The sequence below is a fragment of the Oncorhynchus mykiss genome, chromosome 10 (genome assembly GCF_057628025.1).
Source record: "Oncorhynchus mykiss isolate SJ-2025 chromosome 10, ASM5762802v1, whole genome shotgun sequence".
Classification (NCBI taxonomy): Eukaryota; Metazoa; Chordata; class Actinopteri; order Salmoniformes; family Salmonidae; genus Oncorhynchus; species Oncorhynchus mykiss.
This window is the reverse complement of record NC_143031.1, coordinates 88,147,690-88,171,037: the sequence shown is the minus strand read 5'-3', so window position 1 is coordinate 88,171,037 and position 23,348 is coordinate 88,147,690. Positions and strand designations below refer to the sequence as shown.

The 23,348-nt window shown below is 40.4% G+C and overlaps 1 protein-coding gene across 2 annotated transcripts in view; it reads left to right on the top strand.

Annotated features, from left to right (window-relative positions):
• Window positions 1-23,348, top strand: part of ndst3 (N-deacetylase/N-sulfotransferase (heparan glucosaminyl) 3) — a 117,680-nt gene that overhangs the window by 76,303 nt on the left and 18,029 nt on the right. The window lies entirely within an intron of this gene.

The following is a 23,348-nucleotide window of genomic DNA, read 5'->3' as shown; positions in this document are numbered from 1 at the left end:
AGTGTGTTTTCTATATTAACAGGTTAGGGTCTCAGATTCACAGTGTGTTTTCTATATTAGCAGGTTAGGGTCTCAGATTCACAGTGTGTTTTCTATATTAGCAGGTTAGGGTCTCTGATTCACAGTGTGTTTTCTATATTAACAGGTTAGGGTCTCAGATTCACAGTGTGTTTTCTATATTAGCAGGTTAGGGTCTCAGATTCACAGTGTGTTTTCTATATTAGCAGGTCAGGGTCTCAGATTCACAGTGTGTTTTCTATATTAGCAGGTTAGGGTCTGGTCTCAGATTCACAGTGTGTATTCTATATTAGCAGGTTAGGGTCTCAGATTCACAGTGTGTTTTCTATATTAGCAGGTTAGGGTCTCAGATTCACAGTGTGTTTTCTATATTAGCAGGTTAGGGTCTCAGATTCACAGTGTGTATTCTATATTAGCAGGTCAGGGTCTCAGATTCACAGTGTGTATTCTATATTAGCAGGTCAGGGTCTCAGATTCACAGTGTGTTTTCTATATTAGCAGGTTAGGGTCTCAGATTCACAGTGTGTTTTCTATATTAGCAGGTTAGGGTCTGGTCTCAGATTCACAGTGTGTTTTCTATATTAGCAGGTCAGGGTCTCAGATTCACAGTGTGTTTTCTATATTAACAGGTTAGGGTCTCAGATTCACAATGTGTTTTCTATATTAACAGGTTAGGGTCTCAGATTCACAGTGTATTTTCTATATTAGCAGGTTAGGGTCTCAGATTCACAGTGTGTTTTCTATATTAGCAGGTCAGGGTCTCAGATTCACAGTGTGTTTTCTATATTAGCAGGTCAGGGTCTCAGATTCACAGTGTGTTTTCTATATTAGCAGGTTAGGGTCTCAGATTCACAGTGTGTTTTCTATATTAGCAGGTTAGGGTCTCAGATTCACAGTGTGTTTTCTATATTAGCAGGTTAGGGTCTCAGATTCACAGTGTGTTTTCTATATTAGCAGGTTAGGGTCTCAGATTCACAGTGTGTTTTCTATATTAGCAGGTCAGGGTCTCAGATTCACAGTGTGTTTTCTATATTAGCAGGTTAGGGTCTCAGATTCACAGTGTATTTTCGATATTAGCAGGTTAGGGTCTCAGATTCTCATTTTATCACAGTTGGCCGTTTGAGTTATTAGCAATTGCGAGCGGGTGAACAAACAGCTGACCCCCGCATCACTTAATACACACACACACACACATTAATACACACACACACACTCACACACACACACACACACACGCACGCGCGCACGCACGCACTGCACTTTGGCTGCTAGGTACCAGAGTCACATCTACTCCCTGATTGGCCAGGGGGTCGTTGTTAGGGGCCCATAGCGACAGCAGGCGTTTGACAAGGAAGATATATTTAACATCTCTGAGTTAGTATCTTTCTCTCTCTCTCTCTCTCTCTCTCTGTCTCTCTCTGTCTCTCTCTGTCTCTCTCTGTCTCTCTTTCTCTCTCTCTGTCTCTCTCTCGCTCTCTCTCTCTCTCTCTCTCTCTGTCTCTCTCTGTCTCTGTCTCTCTCTCTCTGTCTCTCTCTCTGTCTCTCTCTCTCTCTCTCTCTCTCTCTCTCTCTGTCTCTCTCTCTTGACCTCTCCTTCACTGTCTCTCTCATTGTTCACCTGGTGAGAGATTACAGAGACAAGAGAAGACAAGAGAAGAGAAGAGCAGAGAAGAGAAGAGAGAGAATGAGAGAGAGAGAGACTTGGTTATTGTTGCTACAATATGTACATTGTCGCATCACGCAAATAAAGCAAATTTAATTGAATTGAATTGAGAGACAGGGAGAGACAGGGAGAGAGAGTAATAGAGAGAGAGGGAGTAATAGTAGAGAGAGAGAGTAGTAGAGAGAGAGTAGTAGAGAGAGAGTAGTAGAGAGAGAGAGAGTAGAGAGAGAGAGAGAGAGTAGTAGAGAGAGAGTAGTAGAGAGAGAGAGTAGTAGAGAGAGAGAGTAGTAGAGAGAGAGTAATAGAGAGAGAGTAGTAGAGAGAGAGAGTAGAGAGAGAGAGAGAGTAGTAGAGAGAGAGTAGTAGAGAGAGAGAGTGGTAGAGAGAGAGAGAGTAGAGAGAGAGAGTAGTAGAGAGAGAGTAGTAGAGAGAGAGAGAGTAGTAGAGAGAGAGAGTAGTAGAGAGGGTAAAGCTCAGTGCATCAACCTTGGGAGAGAGAGAGAGAGTAGTAGAGAGAGTAGAGAGAGAGAGTAGTAGAGAGAGAGAGAGTAGAGAGAGAGAGTAGAGAGAGAGAGTAGTAGTAGAGAGAGAGAGTAGACAGAGAGAGTAGTAGAGAGAGAGAGAGTAGTAGAGAGATAGAGAGTAGATAGAGAGAGTAGTAGAGAGAGAGTAGTAGAGAGAGAGAGTAGTAGAGAGAGAGAGAGTAGAGAGAGAGAGTAGTAGAGAGAGAGAGTAGATAGAGAGAGTAGTAGAGAGAGATTAGTAGAGAGAGAGAGTAGTAGAGAGAGAGTAGAGAGAGAGAGTAGTAGAGAGAGAGAGAGAGTAGAGAGAGAGTAGTAGAGAGAGAGTAGTAGAGAGAGAGAGTAGTAGAGAGAGAGTAGTAGAGAGAGAGAGAGTAGAGAGAGAGTAGATAGAGAGAGTAGTAGAGAGAGAGAGAGTAGTAGAGAGAGAGAGTAGAGAGAGAGTAGTAGAGAGAGAGAGTAATAGAGAGAGAGAGAGAGTAGTAGAGAGAGTAGTAGAGAGAGAGAGAGTAGTAGAGAGAGAGAGTAATAGAGAGAGAGTAGTAGAGAGAGAGAGTAGATAGAGAGAGTAGTAGAGAGAGATTAGTAGAGAGAGAGAGAGTAGTAGAGAGAGAGAGTAATAGAGAGAGAGTAGTAGAGAGAGAGAGTAGTAGAGAGAGAGTAGAGAGAGAGAGTAGTAGAGAGAGAGTAGTAGAGAGAGAGAGTAGATAGAGAGAGTAGTAGAGAGAGAGTAGTAGAGAGAGAGAGTAGTAGAGAGAGAGAGTAGTAGAGAGAGAGTAGTAGAGAGAGAGAGTAGTAGAGAGAGAGAGTAGTAGAGAGAGAGTAGTAGAGAGAGAGAGTAGATAGAGAGAGTAGTAGAGAGAGAGTAGTAGAGAGAGAGAGTAGTAGAGAGAGAGAGAGTAGTAGAGAGAGATTAGTAGAGAGAGAGAGTAGTAGAGAGAGAGTAGAGAGAGAGAGTAGTAGAGAGAGAGTAGTAGAGAGAGAGAGTAGATAGAGAGAGTAGTAGAGAGAGAGTAGTAGAGAGAGAGAGGTAGTAGAGAGAGAGATAGTAGAGAGAGAGAGAGTAATAGAGAGAGTAGTAGAGAGAGAGAGAGTAGAGAGAGAGAGTAGTAGAGAGAGAGAGTAGTAGAGAGAGAGTAGTAGAGAGAGAGAGAGTAGTAGAGAGAGAGAGTAGTAGAGAGAGAGAGAGTAGAGAGAGAGAGTAGTAGAGAGAGAGAGAGTAGTAGAGAGAGAGTAGTAGAGAGAGAGAGAGTAGAGAGAGAGAGTAGTAGAGAGAGAGAGTAGTAGAGAGAGAGTAGTAGAGAGAGAGAGAGTAGTAGAGAGAGAGAGAGTAGAGAGAGAGAGTAGTAGAGAGAGAGAGAGTAGTAGAGAGAGAGTAGTAGAGAGAGAGAGAGTAGTAGAGAGAGAGAGTAGTAGAGAGAGAGAGAGTAGAGAGAGAGAGTAGTAGAGAGAGAGAGTAATAGAGAGAGAGTGTAGTAGAGAGAGAGAGTAATAGAGAGAGAGAGTAGTAGAGAGAGAGAGAGTAGTAGAGAGAGAGAGTAGTAGAGAGAGAGAGTAGTAGAGAGAGAGAGAGTAGAGAGAGAGAGTAGTAGAGAGAGAGAGTTATAGAGAGAGTAGTAGAGAGAGAGAGTAGTAGAGAGAGAGAGTAGTAGAGAGAGAGAGTAGTAGAGAGAGAGAGTAATAGAGAGAGAGAGTAGTAGAGAGAGAGAGTTATAGAGAGAGAGAGAGTAGTAGAGAGAGAGTAGTAGAGAGAGAGAGTAATAGAGAGAGAGAGAGTAGTAGAGAGAGAGAGAGAGTAGTAGAGAGAGAGAGAGTAGGAGAGAGAGAGAGTAGTAGAGAGAGAGAGTAGTAGAGAGAGAGAGTAATAGAGAGAGAGAGTAATAGAGAGAGAGTAATAGAGAGAGAGAGTAGTAGAGAGAGAGAGTAATAGAGAGAGAGAGAGTAGTAGAGAGAGAGAGAGTAGAGAGAGAGAGTAGTAGAGAGAGAGAGAGTAGAGAGAGAGAGTAGTAGAGAGAGAGAGTAGTAGAGAGAGAGAGTAATAGAGAGAGAGAGTAATAGAGAGAGAGAGTAATAGAGAGAGAGAGTTATAGAGAGAGAGAGAGAGTAGAGAGAGAGAGAGTAGAGAGAGAGAGAGAGTAGTAGAGAGAGAGAGAGTAGAGAGAGAGAGTAGTAGAGAGAGAGAGAGTAGTAGAGAGAGAGTAGTAGAGAGAGAGAGAGTAGAGAGAGAGAGTAGTAGAGAGAGAGAGTAGTAGAGAGAGAGAGTAATAGAGAGAGAGAGAGTAGTAGAGAGAGAGAGAGTAGAGAGAGAGAGTAGTAGAGAGAGAGAGAGTAGTAGAGAGAGAGTAGTAGAGAGAGAGAGAGTAGAGAGAGAGAGTAGTAGAGAGAGAGAGTAGTAGAGAGAGAGTAGTAGAGAGAGAGAGAGTAGTAGAGAGAGAGAGAGTAGAGAGAGAGAGTAGTAGAGAGAGAGAGAGTAGTAGAGAGAGAGTAGTAGAGAGAGAGAGAGTAGTAGAGAGAGAGAGTAGTAGAGAGAGAGAGAGTAGAGAGAGAGAGTAGTAGAGAGAGAGAGTAATAGAGAGAGAGTGTAGTAGAGAGAGAGAGTAATAGAGAGAGAGAGTAGTAGAGAGAGAGAGAGTAGTAGAGAGAGAGAGTAGTAGAGAGAGAGAGTAGTAGAGAGAGAGAGAGTAGAGAGAGAGAGTAGTAGAGAGAGAGAGTTATAGAGAGAGTAGTAGAGAGAGAGAGTAGTAGAGAGAGAGAGTAGTAGAGAGAGAGAGTAATAGAGAGAGAGTGTAGTAGAGAGAGAGAGTAATAGAGAGAGAGAGTAATAGAGAGAGAGAGTAATAGAGAGAGAGAGTAATAGAGAGAGTAGTAGAGAGAGAGAGTAATAGAGAGAGAGTAGTAGAGAGAGAGAGAGTAGTAGAGAGAGAGAGTAGTAGAGAGAGAGAGTAATAGAGAGAGAGAGTTATAGAGAGAGAGAGTAATAGAGAGAGAGAGTAATAGAGAGAGAGAGTAATAGAGAGAGAGAGTAATAGAGAGAGTAGTAGAGAGAGAGAGTAATAGAGAGAGAGTAGTAGAGAGAGAGAGAGTAGTAGAGAGAGAGAGTAGTAGAGAGAGAGAGTAATAGAGAGAGAGAGTTATAGAGAGAGAGAGTAATAGAGAGAGAGAGTAATAGAGAGAGAGAGTAATAGAGAGAGTAGTAGAGAGAGAGAGAGTAGTAGAGAGAGAGAGAGTAATAGAGAGAGTAGTAGAGAGAGAGAGTAGTAGAGAGAGAGAGTAATAGAGAGAGAGAGAGTAGTAGAGAGAGAGAGAGTAGAGAGAGAGAGTAATAGAGAGAGAGAGAGTAGTAGAGAGAGAGAGAGTAGAGAGAGAGAGTAGTAGAGAGAGAGTAGTAGAGAGAGAGAGTAATAGAGAGAGAGAGTAATAGAGAGAGAGAGTAATAGAGAGAGAGAGTAATAGAGAGAGAGAGTAATAGAGAGAGAGTGTAGTAGAGAGAGAGAGAGTAATAGAGAGAGAGTAGTAGAGAGAGAGAGAGTAGTAGAGAGAGTAGTAGAGAGAGAGAGTAATAGAGAGAGAGTAATAGAGAGAGAGAGTAATAGAGAGAGAGAGTAGTAGAGAGAGAGAGTAATAGAGAGAGAGAGTAATAGAGAGAGAGTAGTAGAGAGAGAGAGAGTAATAGAGAGAGTAGTAGAGAGAGAGAGAGTAATAGAGAGAGAGAGTAATAGAGAGAGTAGTAGAGAGAGAGAGAGTAGTAGAGAGAGAGAGAGTAATAGAGAGAGAGAGTAGTAGAGAGAGAGAGAGTAATAGAGAGAGAGAGTAGTAGAGAGAGAGAGAGTAATAGAGAGAGAGAGTAGTAGAGAGAGAGAGAGTAATAGAGAGAGAGAGTAGTAGAGAGAGAGAGAGTAATAGAGAGAGAGAGTAGTAGAGAGAGAGAGTAATAGAGAGAGAGAGTAGTAGAGAGAGTAGTAGAGAGAGAGAGAGTAGTAGAGAGAGAGAGAGTAATAGAGAGAGAGAGTAGTAGAGAGAGAGAGAGTAATAGAGAGAGAGAGTAGTAGAGAGAGAGAGAGTAATAGAGAGAGAGAGTAGTAGAGAGAGAGAGTAGTAGAGAGAGAGAGTAATAGAGAGAGAGAGTAATAGAGAGAGAGAGTAGTAGAGAGAGAGAGTAATAGAGAGAGAGAGTAATAGAGAGAGAGTAGTAGAGAGAGAGAGTAATAGAGAGAGAGAGTAATAGAGAGAGTAGTAGAGAGAGAGAGAGTAGTAGAGAGAGAGAGTAATAGAGAGAGAGTAATAGAGAGAGAGAGTAATAGAGAGAGAGAGTAATAGAGAGAGAGAGTAATAGAGAGAGTAGTAGAGAGAGAGAGAGTAATAGAGAGAGAGAGTAATAGAGAGAGTAGTAGAGAGAGAGAGAGTAGTAGAGAGAGAGAGAGTAATAGAGAGAGTAGTAGAGAGAGAGAGTAGTAGAGAGAGAGAGTAATAGAGAGAGAGAGAGTAGTAGAGAGAGAGAGAGTAGAGAGAGAGAGTAATAGAGAGAGAGAGAGTAGTAGAGAGAGAGAGAGTAGAGAGAGAGAGTAGTAGAGAGAGAGTAGTAGAGAGAGAGAGTAATAGAGAGAGAGAGTAATAGAGAGAGAGAGTAATAGAGAGAGAGAGTAATAGAGAGAGAGAGTAATAGAGAGAGAGTGTAGTAGAGAGAGAGAGAGTAATAGAGAGAGAGTAGTAGAGAGAGAGAGAGTAGTAGAGAGAGTAGTAGAGAGAGAGAGTAATAGAGAGAGAGTAATAGAGAGAGAGTAGTAGAGAGAGAGAGTAATAGAGAGAGAGAGTAATAGAGAGAGAGAGTAATAGAGAGAGAGTAGTAGAGAGAGAGAGAGTAATAGAGAGAGAGAGTAATAGAGAGAGAGAGTAATAGAGAGAGAGAGTAATAGAGAGAGTAGTAGAGAGAGAGAGTAGTAGAGAGAGAGAGTAATAGAGAGAGAGAGTAATAGAGAGAGAGAGTAATAGAGAGAGAGAGTAATAGAGAGAGAGAGTTATAGAGAGAGTAGTAGAGAGAGAGAGTAGTAGAGAGAGTAGTAGAGAGAGAGAGTAATAGAGAGAGAGAGAGTAGTAGAGAGAGAGAGAGTAGAGAGAGAGAGTAATAGAGAGAGAGAGAGTAGTAGAGAGAGAGAGAGTAGAGAGAGAGAGTAGTAGAGAGAGAGTAGTAGAGAGAGAGAGAGTAATAGAGAGAGAGAGTAATAGAGAGAGAGAGTAATAGAGAGAGAGAGTAATAGAGAGAGAGTAGTAGAGAGAGAGAGAGTAATAGAGAGAGAGAGTAGTAGAGAGAGAGAGAGTAGTAGAGAGAGAGTAGTAGAGAGAGAGAGAGTAGTAGAGAGAGAGAGAGTAATAGAGAGAGAGAGTTATAGAGAGAGTAGTAGAGAGAGAGAGTAGTAGAGAGAGAGAGTAATAGAGAGAGAGAGAGTAGTAGAGAGAGAGAGAGTAGAGAGAGAGAGTAGTAGAGAGAGAGAGAGTAGTAGAGAGAGAGTAATAGAGAGAGAGAGTAGTAGAGAGAGAGAGTAGTAGATACTCAGTACCGGTGCTCAAAGGTACAATCTGAAAATTGAGCAGCTGCTGAAAAATGAGCTCCTGTATATATTGAGATTTAAATGGTTTTTTAGAGTGAAGTACATCGAAAAAATCAAAAGAAAACTGCAAGACTCAATAGACTCAATAGAAGACAATACAAGCAACAAACCAAAAAGACAGGATTTTGAAAAAGTAACTATTTTTCATAAAATTATACAGTTATCTTAGCTAGCTGAATTGTTAGCTGAATTGTTTACATGTTGCTAAGCAGTTGCTAGGGACTCTCCTGGAAGAAGCTAGCTAGCTTACAAAGAATAACAAAAAAAATATCTAGTTAACAGAAGAAAGGAAGACAAAATAAGGACAAAATAAGGACAGAAGAAAAAGGAAAAGAAAAAAGGACAACAAAGTGAAACAGTCCTCTGAAGAAACAAGAGAGCATTATACAAGAAACAGCACTTCTATTGCAACATTGTAGCCAACATCACCAGCGTTGCTATGGAAATTGTTTACCCACCAGACATCCAAACAGAGAAAGCTAAGAAAAGTTTCAAAGGTTTGTTGATGGGACAGAACCATGAATGCCTGTTTGCAGATCTTACCAGTTACAAAACAAGAGCAAATTTAATTTTTAATACCAATCGAGGGAACATATGGAAAAAGGTTATTTGCAACCATTTCCCTTTCTCAAAAAAGAGGGGCATCAGCCAAGGATGTCAGATCAGCATTTTTGAAGAAGCTGACCAGAGCAACACATATCAAACAGTAAACTTATATAATAATGGAACTGTATTGATACAAGGCAATGATTCAAGCCTCCAGGCTTTTGAGAATAGGTTTGCTACCCTAAAAGAAGACGCCGACATCATCTCAGAAAATGAGGAAAAAGTCAAGGAGGGAGATGGAGAAAAGCAGACCCCAATGGTCTCTGTGACCCAGCAGGAAGCCCTCAACGTCCCTTTACCTACCTCACCTGCAGCAGACAGAGTCAAGGACATGACAATTTCAATAAGAACACCTGCTATGCAACGTTTCCACAACACCCTCTCTCTAGTCGAAGCAGAGGTCATAGAACTCAGAGAGAAGAAGCTTCAAGAGGAGGACACTGTCCAGAAACTCAAAGAAGAGATGAAACAGTTCAGGGAGGAGAGCAGAGCATCCATAGCTAAATTAGAAAGCAGAATGGACAAGCTGAGTCAGACAAATGATGACCTCAGAGACCATCTGAGCACAACTAGAAAGGAGCTCGAACAAAAAGAGAGGTACATTGACACCCTCAACCGGCAGAGAGTCATTGTGTCCTCTGCATCTAGAAAACATGTCCACCAGCTTGGTACAACACAAGCAGAACCTGAGACCAGCATGGCCTCCACTACACAGCCGGATGACACTGCACCAGCCTACCAGTCTGCTCCAGCCCAGGTCAACCTACCAGCCTCTCAGTCTGCTCCAGCCCAGGTCAACCTACCAGCCTCCCAGTCTGCTCCAGCCCAGGTCAGAATACCAGCCTCCCAGTCTGCTCCAGCCCAGGTTAACCTACCAGCCTCCCAGTCTGCTCCAGCCCAGGTCAACCTACCAGCCTCCCAGTCTGCTCCAGCCCAGGTCAGAATACCAGCCTCCCAGTCTGCTCCAGCCCAGGTTAACCTACCAGCCTCCCAGTCTGCTCCAGCCCAGGTCAGAATACCAGCCTCCCAGTCTGCTCCACCCAGACAATCACCCACAACTGCAATTCTAATTGATTCAAATGGGAAGTTCTTAGTCCAGGAAAGATTATTCCCTAGACACCAGGTGTATAAGTTCTGGTGTCCTACAACTGAGAGTGCAATGCAGCTACTCAGTCAGACCAGGATTGACACCCCTGACAACATCATCATCCACACTGGCACAAACGACCTTCATGCCAAAGGTGAAAATGTATCTGGGGCAGTGAGAAGAGTGGCAGAACGGGCACAGGCTATGTTCCCAACAACCAATATAGTTGTGTCCACCCTCCTACCAAGAAAAGACTTCCCAGAAAAGTTGATCGACAAAATAAATCAACAGATCACTGTGGACTGTGCCTCACTGCTCAACGTCAGAACGGCTCACCACCCCACTCTGACATGTCAACACTTATATGATAATATACATCTTGATCAGGACAGTATCAGAACCTTTGCCAAGGACCTAAAAGATGCAACACTTGGCAGGGACCCACACACCCATCACCCCAGCAACAAAGGTCCCCCGCCCCACCTTCTGAAACAACAGTACCTCCACCATCCCGAGGAAAAAAGAGCCAGACATGGCTTATTACAGCACAGCTCTACTAGACCAGGCCCAACACAGCACAGCTCTACTAGACCAGGCCCAACACAGCACAGCTCTACTAGACCCGGCCCATCACAACACAGCTCTACTAGACCTGGCCCATCACAACAAAGCTCTACTAGACCTGGCCCATCACAACACAGCTCTACTAGACCTGGCCCATCACAACACAGCTCTACTAGACCTGGCCCATCACAACAAAGCTCTACTAGACCCGGCCCATCACAACACAGCTCTACTAGACCCGGCCCATCACAACACAGCTCTACTAGACCCGGCCCATCACAACACAGCTCTACTAGACCCGGCCCATCACAACACAGCTCTACTAGACCTGTCCCATCACAACACAGCTCTACTAGACCTGTCCCATCACAACACAGCTCTACTAGACCCAGCCCATCACAACACAGCTCTGCTAGACCCAGCCCATCACAACACAGCTCTGACCACTACTCCAGGGTCGGTCAGAACACTGCCCTTCAGGGAAGTAGACCACATGATGCAGTCCACACCATGTATCAATTAGATCGTCAGCCTACATATGCTGAGGTAACCTCTGGCAGAAGACCCCTAGAACAATCAGAGATAGGAGAGGTGCGCCAACTACTGCAACTAATATGCAGACTACTGAACTAGACAGTCCCTTTAATTCACACACGGGCACGCACGCGCACACACACACACACAAACACACAGGGTTGCAGATTGCACATAACATAAGTACAATGCAATCTTATTCCATTCTTATTCATTTGTTTACAAATATTCCTAAATGTATTGACACCGGTATTATAATAATTATTATATGTAATGGTGTGTGTGTGTGTGTGTGTGTGTGTGTGTGTGTGCGCGTGTGTGTGTATGTATGTATGTATGTGTGTATATGTGTATGTGCATGTATGTGTGTATATGTATGTATATATATATATATATATATATATATATATATATGTGTATGTGTATATATATGTATATATATGTATGTATGTATGTGTGTGTGTGTGTATGTATGTATGTGTGTGTGTGTGTGTGTATGTATGTATGTATGTGTGTGTATATGTATGTGTATGTATATATGTGTATGTATGTGTATGTATATATATGTATATATATATGTATGTGTATGTATATATGTATGTATATGTGTATGTATGTATGTATATATATGTATATGTGTATATATGTATGTATATGTGTATATGTGTATGTATATATATATGTATATATATATGTATGTGTATGTATATATGTATGTATATGTGTATGTATGTATGTATATATATGTATATGTGTGTATATGTATGTATATATATATGTATGTGTATGTATATATGTATGTATATGTGTATATATGTATGTATATATGTATGTATGTGTGTATATATGTATGTATATGTGTATGTATATATATGTATATGTGTATGTATATATATGTATATATACATATTTTATTTTTTTTGTTTTTTTCGATGTACTTTACTCAAACCAGTGAATATCACTTATTATAAATGAGATCATTAACTATCAGCTCTTGGAATATCCAGGGCCTATACTCTTCACATTTTGGTTATAAAACAACTAATCCAGAATTGATTAAAAACATCAAGGGACAGGACATCATAATCCTACTGGAAACATGGTGTCGTGGAGACATAGATACTCAGTGTCCCTCAGGCTATAGAGAAAGTTTACTACCATCAATCAAACATAAAAATGTTAAACGGGGCCGAGACTCAGGTGGAATCATCATTTGGCATAAGCAGGACTTAGCACTGAATGAAATGAAAAAAGGTACCACTCACATTTGGCTAAAACTTAACAAAGGTACAATCTATTGTGACAATGATGTATACATATGTGCAGCTTATGCTCCTCCTTCAGATTCATCATATTATGATGATCAGTTTTTTGACAATCTCCAGACAGAAATCATTACATTTCAGGCGCAGGGTAAAGTGCTTCTTTGTGGAGATTTCAATGCAAGAACAGGTTCTGAGCCTGACTACACTGATGCGGGAGGTAACCACCACATATTTGGACACCCCTCCTTGTACAGTAGCCCTATTATAAATAATAGAAACAGTCCTGACCAAATACTGAACAAAAATGGAAAAGAGTTAGTACATCTCTGTCGAGCCTTAGGCCTGTACATGCTTAATGGTAGAATCAGAGGGGACTCTTTAGGTCAGTTTACTTACTGCTCAGCTCTTGGGACAAGTGTAGTCGATTATGCCATCACTGACATTGACCCCTCCTCCATTAGTGCATTCACTGTCAGACCACAGACACCATTGTCAGATCACAGTCAGATCAATGTGTTTCTGAAGAAATTAACTGGCAATATTCATTCAAAAAAACAGCCCAATAAACTTTACAACATAAACCAATCGTTCAGATGGGCTCCAAACAGTGCAGAGGCATTCATTGAAACATTGAACTCAAATGAAATGATGAACTCTATACAGTTTTTCAATAACTCACAGTACCAAAACAATAAAGATGGTGTCAATTCAGCTACCCAAAACATCAACTGCATATTCCAAAAAGCAGCATCGAAAGCAAATTTGAGAAAACCAAAGCAATGCAACATCAGAAGCAAAAATCAAAATGTTTCTGACAAATGGTTTGATAATGAATGTAAAACAATTAGAAAACACCTAAGACAAATGTCAAACAAAAAACATAAGCAGCAAAACAACCCAGAGCTACGATATGAATACTTTGAAACTCTGAAACAGTATAAACAAACACTGAAATGCAAGAAATTGAAGTATACCAACAAGACACTTGATGAAATTGAAAACGCAATTGACCAAAATCAGTTCTGGGACATGTGGAACAATTTAAGCACAACAAAGCCACAAGAATTAGCCATACAAGATGTAGGAATTTGGAAAACTTACTTTGATAATCTATACAAAAACATCCCACAAAAAGACTTAAACCAGAACCAATTAGAAATTAAAGAAAAATTGAACATCCTGGAATCAGTCATTAAAAACAACCAAAATCCATTAGATTACCCAATAACCCAACAAGAACTAAATGAAAAGCTAAAATCTATTAAATCAAAAAAGGCTTGTGGTGTAGACAACATCAGAAATGAAATGCTGAAAAACAGCACACCTGAGTTGCAAAATGCTGTGCTTAAATTGTTCAACATGGTTTTAACTTCTGGCTACTTCCCTGATGTCTGGAACCAGGGGCTCATCTCCCCTATCCACAAAAGTGGAGACAAATCAGACCCCAATAATTACAGGGGAATTTGCGTCAACAGTAACTTGGGAAAGATTTTCTGTAGCATTTTGAATTCAAGAATTCAAACCTTTCTTCAAGAAAAAAATGTAATAAGTAAATGTCAAATTGGCTTTCTCCCTAACCATCGCACTACTGACCATATATACACCTTACACACACTAATTAATAAACACGTCCACCAAAAAAAAGAGGGCAAAATCTTTGCTTGCTTTATTGACTTTAAAAAAGCATTTGATTCGATTTGGCACGAAGGGCTATTCTACAAAATTCTACAAAGTGGGCTTGGTGGTAAGGTGTATGACTTAATAAAATGTATGTACACAGAAAATAAGTGTGCAATAAAAATCAAAAACCAAAGAACAGAATTTTTTTCACAATGTCGAGGTGTGAGACAAGGCTGCAATTTGAGTCCAAATCTTTTCAACATTTATATCAATGAATTAGCAGACATGTTGGACCAATCTCCAGCCCCAGGACTCACACTATTTGACACAGAGGTGAAATACCTGCTATATGCTGATGACTTGGTACTTCTATCACCAACCAAAGAAGGTCTTCAACAAAACATTAATATTCTGGAGCAATATTGCCATAATTGGGCCCTGGCAGTAAATTTCCAAAAAACTAAAATCATGATTTTCCAAAAAAAACCCAGATGTCAGAAACAAAAATGTAAATTCACCCTGAACAACACCTTAATTGAACACACAAAAAATTACACCTACCTTGGTCTGACCATATCTGCATCGGGAAACTTTAATATGGCAGTGAAGGCACTCAAAGAAAAAGCCCGCAGAGCAATGTATGCAATAAAAATGAAATTATTCAAAATCAACATCCCAATTAGAATTTGGACTAAAATATTTGACAGTGTAATCCTACCAATAGCACTTTATGGAAGTGAGGTTTGGGGGCCACTCAATAAACTGGATTTTAAAATGTGGGACAAACATCCAATTGAAACCCTACATGCAGAATTCTGTCGGAAAATTCTACAAGTCCAGAGAAATACACCAACTAATGCATGTAGGGCAGAATTGGGCCGTTTTCCAGTAATAATGAAAATACAGAAAAGATCATTAAAATTTTGGCTACATCTAAATTCAAGTCCAAATTCGAGTCTGCAATTTAAAGCACTTCAAGCCCAAGAGCTGAGCCCAGAAACGAGCCCTCTCAGTCAGCTGGTGTTGGACCTCACCAATCAAGCTGACACCAGCACTGCTTCAAAAGAAAGAATTCCAATAAACAAAATCATGAACCAATCAAAGGAATCATACTTACAATACTGGAAAAACGAAACAAAATCCCAAAGCCGACTAAATTGCTATCTGACCCTAAACAGAGAATATGAATTGGCTGATTATCTCTACTCTGTCAGAGATACGAAGCAGAGACAGATCCTTACCAAGTACAGGCTGAGTGACCACCGATTGGCAATAGAAACCGGCAGACATAAAAAGACATGGCTACCCAAAGAGGAGCGTGTATGTGGTCACTGCATGACAGGGGAGGTAGAGACAGAGATGCACTTTCTCCTTTACTGTGATAAATATTCCTCACAAAGAGATTCATTATTCACAGAAATGACTACATATATTCCACATTTTTACAAATTGAACCCAGAGGAAAAACTAAGAATACTCATGGGCGAAGGAGCAATGGCTCCTCTTGCAGCCAAATATGTATTTTCCTGCCATAGCCTGAGGGACACTGAATAATAACATCTGCATAGTAAACAGTAACTTACTTATTATTACTATTATTGTTATTACTATAATTATTAATGTTTACTGTAGACTGTTACCATTTTATTGTATTTATTTTTTTATTATTATTTACTACCATTTTATATTATTATTTGCTATCATTTACAATTTTGTTACAATGTATATTGTATACATTGTTGCTTTGGCAATATTGACACAATGTTTTTCATGCCAATAAAGCAGCTTGAATTTGAATTTGAGTAATAGAGAGAGAGAGAGTAGTAGAGAGAGAGAGAGTAGAGAGAGAGAGTTATAGAGAGAGTAGTAGAGAGAGAGAGTAGTAGAGAGAGAGAGTAGTAGAGAGAGAGAGTAATAGAGAGAGAGAGTAATAGAGAGAGAGTAATAGAGAGAGAGTAATAGAGAGAGAGAGTAGTAGAGAGAGAGAGAGAGTAGTAGAGAGAGAGTAGTAGAGAGAGAGAGTTATAGAGAGAGAGAGTTATAGAGAGAGTAGTAGAGAGAGAGAGTAGTAGAGAGAGAGAGTAATAGAGAGAGAGAGTAATAGAGAGAGAGAGTAGTAGAGAGTAGAGAGAGAGAGTAATAGAGAGAGAGTAATAGAGAGAGAGTAGTAGTAGAGAGAGAGAGTAGTAGAGAGAGAGAGTAGTAGAGAGAGAGAGTAATAGAGAGAGAGAGTAATAGAGAGAGAGAGTAATAGAGAGAGAGAGTAATAGAGAGAGTAGTAGAGAGAGAGTAGTAGAGAGAGAGAGTAGTAGAGAGAGAGAGAGTAGAGAGAGAGAGTAGTAGAGAGAGAGTAGTAGAGAGAGAGAGAGTAGAGAGAGAGAGAGTAGAGAGAGAGTAGTAGAGAGAGAGAGTAATAGAGAGAGAGAGTAATAGAGAGAGAGAGTAATAGAGAGAGAGAGTAATAGAGAGAGAGTAGAGAGAGAGAGAGTAATAGAGAGAGAGTGTAGTAGAGAGAGAGAGAGTAGAGAGAGAGTAGTAGAGAGAGAGAGTAATAGAGAGAGAGAGTAGTAGAGAGAGAGAGTAATAGAGAGAGAGAGTAATAGAGAGAGAGAGTAATAGAGAGAGAGAGTAATAGAGAGAGAGTAGAGAGAGAGAGAGTAATAGAGAGAGAGTGTAGTAGAGAGAGAGAGAGTAGAGAGAGAGAGTAGTAGAGAGAGAGTAGTAGAGAGAGAGAGTAATAGAGAGAGAGAGTAATAGAGAGAGAGAGTAATAGAGAGAGAGAGTAATAGAGAGAGTAGTAGAGAGAGAGTAGTAGAGAGAGAGTAATAGAGAGAGAGTAATAGAGAGAGAGAGTAATAGAGAGTAGAGTAATAGAGAGAGTAGTAGAGAGAGTAATAGAGAGAGTAATAGAGAGAGAGTAATAGAGAGAGAGAGTAGTAGAGAGAGAGTAGTAGAGAGAGAGAGTAGTAGAGAGAGAGTAATAGAGAGAGAGTAATAGAGAGAGAGAGTAGTAGAGAGAGAGTAATAGAGAGAGAGAGTAGTAGAGAGAGAGTAATAGAGAGAGAGTAGTAGTAGAGAGAGAGAGTAGTAGAGAGAGAGAGTAGTAGAGAGAGAGAGTAGTAGAGAGAGAGAGTAATTGAGAGAGAGAGTAATAGAGAGAGAGAGTAATAGAGAGAGAGAGTAATAGAGAGAGAGAGTAATAGAGAGAGTAGTAGAGAGAGAGTAGTAGAGAGAGAGAGTAGTAGAGAGAGAGAGAGTAGAGAGAGAGAGTAGTAGAGAGAGAGTAGTAGAGAGAGAGAGTAGAGAGAGAGAGAGTAGTAGAGAGAGTAGTAGTAGAGAGAGAGTAATAGAGAGAGAGAGTAATAGAGAGAGAGAGTAATAGAGAGAGAGAGTAATAGAGAGAGAGAGAGTAATAGAGAGAGAGTGTAGTAGAGAGAGAGAGAGTAGAGAGAGAGTAGTAGAGAGAGAGAGTAATAGAGAGAGAGAGTAATAGAGAGAGAGTAGAGAGAGAGAGAGTAATAGAGAGAGAGTGTAGTTGAGAGAGAGAGAGTAGAGAAGAGAGTAGTAGAGAGAGAGTAGTAGGAGAGAGAGTAATAGAGAGAGAGTGTAGTAGAGAGAGAGAGTAGAGAGAGAGAGTAGTAGAGAGAGAGTAGTAGAGAGAGAGAGTATATAGAGAGAGAGAGTAATAGAGAGAGAGAGTAATAGAGAGAGAGAGTAATAGAGAGTAGTAGAGAGAGAGTAATAGAGAGAGAGTAATAGAGAGAGAGTAATAGAGAGAGAGAGTAATAGAGAGAGAGTAATAGAGAGAGAGTAATAGAGAGAGAGAGTAATAGAGAGAGAGAGTAATAGAGAGAGAGTAGAGAGAGAGTGAGTAATAGAGAGAGAGTGTAGTAGAGAGAGAGAGAGTAGAGAGAGAGAGTAATAGAGAGAGAGTGTAGTAGAGAGAGAGAGTAATAGAGAGAGAGTAGAGAGAGAGAGAGTAATAGAGAGAGAGAGTAATAGAGAGAGAGAGTAATAGAGAGAGTAGTAGAGAGAGAGAGTAATAGAGAGAGTAATAGAGAGAGAGAGTAAATAGAGAGAGTAATAGAGAGAGAGAGTAATAGAGAGAGTATATAGAGAGAGTGTAGTAGAGAGAGAGAGTAAAGAGAGAGAGTAGAGAGAGAGAGAGTAATAGAGAGAGAGAGTAATAGAGAGAGAGAGTAGTAGAGAGAGAGAGTAATAGAGAGAGAGTAGAGAGAGAGAGAGTAATAGAGAGAGAGTGTAGTAGAGAGAGAGAGTAGAGAGAGAGAGTAGTAGAGAGAGAGTAGTAGAGAGAGAGAGTAATAGAGAGAGAGAGTAATAGAGAGAGAGAGTAATAGAGAGAGAGAGTATAGAGAGAGTAGTAGAGAGAGAGTAATAGAGAGAGAGTAATAGAGAGAGAGAGTAATAGAGAGAGAGAGTAATAGAGAGAGTAAGTAGAGAGAGTAATAGAGAGAGAGTAATAGAGAGAGAGTAATAGAGAGAGAGAGTAGTAGAGAGAGAGTAGTAGAGAGAGAGAGTAGTAGAGAGAGAGTAATAGAGAGAGAGTAATAGAGAGAGAGTAGTAGAGAGAGAGTAATAGAGAGAGAGAGTAGTAGAGAGAGAGTAATAGAGAGAGAGTAATAGAGAGAGAGAGTAGTAGAGAGAGAGAGTATTAGAGAGAGAGTAATAGAGAGAGAGAGTAATAGAGAGAGAGAGTAATAGAGAGAGAGTAGTAGAGAGAGAGAGTAGTAGAGAGAGAGTAATAGAGAGAGAGTAATAGAGAGAGAGTAATAGAGAGAGAGAGTAGTAGAGAGAGAGTAGTAGAGAGAGAGTAGTAGAGAGAGAGTAATAGAGAGAGAGAGTAATAGAGAGAGAGTAATAGAGAGAGAGAGTAATAGAGAGAGAGAGTTATAGAGAGAGTAGTAGAGAGAGAGTAATAGAGAGAGAGTAATAAGAGAGAGAGTGTAGAGAGAGAGTAATAGAGAGAGAGTAATAGAGAGAGAGTAATTAGAGAGAGAGTAGTAGAGAGAGAGTAGTAGAGAGAGAGAGTAGTAGAGAGAGTAATAGAGAGAGAGTAATAGAGAGAGAGAGTAGTAGAGAGAGAGTATAGAGAGAGAGTAGTAGAGAGAGTAATAGAGAGAGAGTAATAGAGAGAGAGAGTAGTAGAGAGAGAGAGTATTAGAGAGAGAGAGTAATAGAGAGAGAGAGTAATAGAGAGAGAGAGTAATAGAGAGAGAGTATAGAGAGAGAGTGAGTGTAGAGAGAGTAATAGAGAGAGAGTAATAGAGAGAGAGTAATAGAGAGAGAGAGAGTAATAGAGAGAGAGAGAGTAATAGAGAGAGAGAGTAGTAGAGAGAGAGTAATAGAGAGAGAGAGTAGTAGAGAGAGAGTAATAGAGAGAGAGTAATAGAGAGAGAGAGTAGTAGAGAGAGAGTAATAGAGAGAGAGTAATAGAGAGAGAGAGTAGTAGAGAGAGAGTAATAGAGAGAGAGTATAGAGAGAGAGAGTAATAGAGAGAGAGTAATAGAGAGAGAGAGAGTAATAGAGAGAGTAGTAGAGAGAGAGAGAGTAATAGAGAGAGAGTAATAGAGAGAGAGAGAGTAATAGAGAGAGGGAGTAATAGAGAGAGAGAGAGTAATAGAGAGAGAGTAGTAGAGAGAGAGAGAGTAATAGAGAGAGAGATAGAGAGAGAGAGTATAGAGAGAGAGAGTATAGAGAGAGAGAGTAATAGAGAGAGAGAGTAGTAGAGAGTAGAGAGAGAGAGTAATAGAGAGAGAGTAATAGAGAGAGAGTAGTAGAGAGAGAGAGTAGTAGAGAGAGAGTAATAGAGAGAGAGAGTAATTAGAGAGAGAGTAATAGAGAGAGAGAGTAATAGAGAGAGAGAGTTATAGAGAGAGAGAGTAATAGAGAGAGAGAGTAATAGAGAGAGAGAGTAATAGAGAGAGAGAGTAGTAGAGAGAGAGAGAGAGTAATAGAGAGAGAGTAATAGAGAGAGAGTAGAGAGAGAGAGAGTAGTAGAGAGAGAGAGTAATAGAGAGAGAGTAATAGAGAGAGAGAGTAATAGAGAGAGAGAGTAATAGAGAGAGAGAGTTATAGAGAGAGAGAGAGTAATAGAGAGAGAGAGTAATAGAGAGAGAGAGTAATAGAGAGAGAGAGTAATAGAGAGAGAGAGTAGTAGAGAGAGAGAGTAGTAGAGAGAGAGAGAGTAATAGAGAGAGAGTAGTAGAGAGAGAGAGTAGTAGAGAGAGAGAGAGTAATAGAGAGAGAGAGTAGTAGAGAGAGAGTAGTAGAGAGAGAGAGTTATAGAGAGAGAGAGTAGTAGAGAGAGAGTAGTAGAGAGAGAGAGTAGTAGAGAGAGAGAGTAATAGAGAGAGAGAGTAATAGAGAGAGAGAGTAGAGAGAGAGAGTAGTAGAGAGAGAGTAGTAGAGAGAGAGAGTAGAGAGAGAGAGTAATAGAGAGAGAGAGTGAATAGAGAGAGTAATAGAGAGAGAGAGTAATAGAGAGAGAGAGTAATAGAGAGAGAGTAGTAGAGAGAGAGAGTAGTAGAGAGAGAGAGTAATAGAGAGAGAGAGTAGTAGAGAGAGAGAGTAATAGAGAGAGAGAGTAATAGAGAGAGAGAGTAATAGAGAGAGAGTAGTAGAGAGAGAGAGTAGTAGAGAGAGAGAGTAATAGAGAGAGAGAGTAATAGAGAGAGAGTAGTAGAGAGAGAGAGTAGTAGAGAGAGAGTAGTAGAGAGAGAGTAGAGAGAGAGAGTAATAGAGAGAGAGAGTAATAGAGAGAGTAATGAGAGAGAGAGTAGTAGAGAGAGAGTAGTAGAGAGAGAGTAGTAGAGAGAGAGAGTAATAGAGAGAGAGAGTAATAGAGAGAGAGTAGTAGAGAGAGAGAGAGTAATAGAGAGAGAGTAGTAGAGAGAGAGAGAGTAGTAGAGAGAGAGAGAGTAATAGAGAGAGAGAGTAGTAGAGAGAGAGAGAGTAATAGAGAGAGAGAGTGTAGTAGAGAGAGAGAGTAATAGAGAGAGAGAGTAGTAGAGAGAGAGAGAGTAGTAGAGAGAGAGTAATAGAGAGAGAGAGTAGTAGAGAGAGAGTAGTAGAGAGAGAGAGAGTAATAGAGAGAGAGAGTAGTAGAGAGAGAGTAGTAGAGAGAGAGAGTTATAGAGAGAGAGAGTTATAGAGAGAGAGAGTAATAGAGAGAGAGAGTAGTAGAGAGAGAGTAGTAGAGAGAGAGAGTTATAGAGAGAGAGAGTAATAGAGAGAGAGAGAGTAGGGAGAGAGATAGTAGAGAGAGAGAGTAATAGAGAGAGAGAGTAATAGAGAGAGAGAGTAATAGAGAGAGAGAGAGTAGAGAGAGAGAGAGAGAGTAGAGAGAGAGTAGAGAGAGAGTAATAAGAGAGAGAGTAATAGAGAGAGAGAGTAATAGAGAGAGAGAGTAATAGAGAGAGAGAGTAATAGAGAGAGAGTGTAGTAGAGAGAGAGAGTAATAGAGAGAGAGTAGTAGAGAGAGAGTAATAGAGAGAGAGAGTAATAGAGAGAGAGAGTAATAGAGAGAGAGAGTAATAGAGAGAGAGAGTAATAGAGAGAGAGAGTAATAGAGAGAGAGAGTAATAGAGAGAGAGTAGTAGAGAGAGAGTAGTAGAGAGAGAGTAATAGAGAGAGAGAGTAATAGAGAGAGAGTATAGAGAGAGAGAGGATAGAGAGAGAGAGTAATAGGAGAGAGAGTAGTAGAGAGAGAGAGTAGTAGAGAGAGAGTAATAGAGAGAGAGAGTAATAGAGAGAGAGAGTAATAGAGAGAGAGAGTAATAGAGAGAGAGAGTAATAGAGAGAGAGTGTAGTAGAGAGAGAGAGTAATAGAGAGAGAGAGTAATAGAGAGAGAGTAGTAGAGAGAGAGTAATAGAGAGAGAGTTAGAGAGAGTAGTAGAGAGAGAGTAATAGAGAGAGAGAGTAATAGAGAGAGAGAGTAATAGAGAGAGAGTAGTAGAGAGAGAGAGAGAGTAATAGAGAGAGAGAGTAATAGAGAGAGAGAGTAATAGAGAGAGAGTAGTAGAGAGAGAGTAATAGAGAGAGAGAGTAATAGAGAGAGAGTAGTAGAGAGAGAGTAATAGAGAGAGAGAGTAATAGAGAGAGAGAGTAATAGAGAGAGAGTGTAGTAGAGAGAGAGAGTAATAGAGAGAGAGAGTAATAGAGAGAGAGTAGTAGAGAGAGAGTAATAGAGAGAGAGAGTATAGAGAGAGAGTAGTAGAGAGAGAGTAATAGAGAGAGAGAGTAATAGAGAGAGAGAGTAATAGAGAGAGAGAGTAATAGAGAGAGTGTAGTAGAGAGAGAGAGTAGTAGAGAGAGAGAGTAATAGAGAGAGAGAGTAATAGAGAGAGAGAGTAATAGAGAGAGAGTAATAGAAGAGAGAGTAATAGAGAGAGAGAGTTATAGAGAGAGAGAGTAATAGAGAGAGAGAGAGTAGTAGAGAGAGAGAGTAGTAGTAGAGAGAGAGAGTAATAGAGAGAGAGAGTAGTAGAGAGAGAGAGTAATAGAGAGAGAGAGTAATAGAGAGAGAGAGTAGTAGAGAGAGAGAGTAGTAGAGAGAGAGAGAGTAATAGAGAGAGAGAGTATAGAGAGAGAGAGTTATAGAGAGAGAGAGTAATAGAGAGAGAGAGAGTAGTAGAGAGAGAGAGAGTAGTAGAGAGAGAGAGTAATAGAGAGAGAGAGTAGTAGAGAGAGAGAGTAATAGAGAGAGAGAGTAATAGAGAGAGAGAGTAGTAGAAGAGAGAGAGTAGTAGAGAGAGAGAGAGTAATAGAGAGAGAGTAATAGAGAGAGAGAGTTATAGAGAGAGAGAGTAATAGAGAGAGAGAGTAATAGAGAGAGAGAGTAGTAGAGAGAGAGAGTAGTAGAGAGAGAGAGTAATAGAGAGAGAGAGTAGTAGAGAGAGAGAGTAATAGAGAGAGAGAGTAATAAGAGAGAGAGTAGTAGAGAGAGAGTAGTAGAGAGAGAGAGAGTAATAGAGAGAGAGTAGTAGAGAGAGAGAGAGTAGTAGAGAGAGAGAGAGTAATAGAGAGAGAGAGTAGTAGAGAGAGAGTAGTAGAGAGAGAGAGTTATAGAGAGAGAGTAGTAGAGAGAGAGTAGTAGAGAGAGAGAGTAGTAGAGAGAGAGAGTAATAGAGAGAGAGAGTAATAGAGAGAGAGTAGTAGAGAGAGAGAGTAGTAGAGAGAGAGTAGTAGAGAGAGAGTAGTAGAGAGAGAGAGTAATAGAGAGAGAGAGAGTAATAGAGAGAGTAATAGAGAGAGAGAGTAATAGAGAGAGAGAGTAATAGAGAGAGAGTAGTAGAGAGAGAGAGTAGTAGAGAGAGAGAGTAATAGAGAGAGAGAGTAGTAGAGAGAGAGAGTAATAGAGAGAGAGAGTAATAGAGAGAGAGAGTAATAGAGAGAGAGTAGTAGAGAGAGAGAGTAGTAGAGAGAGAGTAATAGAGAGAGAGAGTAATAGAGAGAGAGTAGTAGAGAGAGAGAGTAGTAGAGAGAGAGAGTAGTAGAGAGAGAGTAGTAGAGAGAGAGAGTAATAGAGAGAGAGAGAGTAATAGAGAGAGAGTAATAGAGAGAGAGAGTAGTAGAGAGAGAGAGTAGTAGAGAGAGAGTAGTAGAGAGAGAGAGTAATAGAGAGAGAGAGTAATAGAGAGAGAGTAGTAGAGAGAGAGTAGTAGAGAGAGAGAGAGAGTAGTAGAGAGAGAGAGAGTAATAGAGAGAGAGAGTAGTAGAGAGAGAGAGAGTAATAGAGAGAGAGAGTGTAGTAGAGAGAGAGAGAGTAATAGAGAGAGAGAGTGTAGTAGAGAGAGAGAGAGTAGTAGAGAGAGAGTAATAGAGAGAGAGAGTAGTAGAGAGAG